At 59.1% G+C, this 1045-nt stretch overlaps 1 long non-coding RNA gene across 1 annotated transcript; it reads right to left on the bottom strand.

Moving 5' to 3' along the window:
* Positions 1 to 429: 429 nt before the first annotated feature.
* LOC130598092 (uncharacterized) lies at positions 430 to 858 on the bottom strand. Its single transcript, XR_008971939.1, has 3 exons — positions 742 to 858; positions 583 to 607; positions 430 to 477 (listed from the first exon to the last, which is right to left on the bottom strand). It is a non-coding gene; the product is annotated as an uncharacterized LOC130598092 (long non-coding RNA).
* Positions 859 to 1045: the final 187 nt, after the last annotated feature.

The raw sequence follows: 1045 nt of genomic DNA, 5'->3' as shown, positions 1-1045 counted from the left end.
TATGGGATGTACAATGTGTGTGTGCTATGGGATGTACAATGTGTGTGTGCTATGGGATGTACAATGTGTGCTATGGGATGTACAATGTGTACAATGTGTGTGTGCTATGGGATGTACAATGTGTGTGCTATGGGATGTACAATGTGTGTGTGCTATGGGATGTACAATGTGTGTGTGCTATGGGATGTACAATGTGTGCTATGGGATGTACAATGTGTGTGTGCTATGGGATGTACAATGTGTGTGTGCTATGGGATGTACAATGTGTGTGTGCTATGGGATGTACAATGTGTGTGTGCTATGGGATGTACAATGTGTGTGTGCTATGGGATGCACCCCGTGTCCTCCGGGGGTCCCCCCTCTCCTCCCCCCCCATCCCCTCCATGCTCCTCACTCCCATTCCCATTTCCCACCTTTATTTGCCTTCGGGCCCCTCAGTGCCGGTAATGGGGGCTGCGGGACCGCGACCGGGAGCGCCTATGGGGGTGCAGAGACGGAGGCGTTGGGAATGGGGGGAGAGGGGGGGGGTCTCCATGACCTGCGGCCCCCGGGCCCCCCGGATGTGGGGCGGGATGCTCCTACCTCCGGGACGAGCTGTATTCCCGACCTGCAAGCACAGGGAAGCGCTCGGGGACCCTTTCCCATGGGAATGCTGCTGCTTTTCCTTCCCTCCCCTCCCCACTGTGGGGCTGGGAAGCCCTTGTGCCCCACAGCTGCCCCCCCTGCCCCATAGGGACTCACTGTAGCGGGGGGACGGGGACCGGCTCTGGCGGCTGTACTGGCGCTCCCACTCCTCCCGCTCCTTCTCCCGGCGTTCCCGCTCCCTGCCGGGAAGGAAAAAGGGATGGGAATTCCGTTGGGAATGATGGGGGGATCCGTTGGGAATGATGGGGGGATCCATGGGGAATGATGGGGGGGATCCGTTGGGAATGATGGGGGGATCCATGGGGAATGATGGGGGGATCCATGCGGAATGATGGGGGGATCCGTTGGTAATGATGGGGGGGAGCAGCGCAGCCCCCCCCCCAGGATCCGTTGGGAATGT

This window comes from Pezoporus wallicus, unplaced genomic scaffold (genome assembly GCF_028554395.1).
Source record: "Pezoporus wallicus isolate ANWC-B61680 ecotype Strahan unplaced genomic scaffold, APGP_CSIRO_Pwel_v1 contig_10047, whole genome shotgun sequence".
In the NCBI taxonomy this organism is placed as follows: Eukaryota; Metazoa; Chordata; class Aves; order Psittaciformes; family Psittacidae; genus Pezoporus; species Pezoporus wallicus.
The sequence above is the reverse complement of the archived record's forward strand: the minus strand, read 5'-3'. Positions and strand labels throughout refer to the sequence as shown.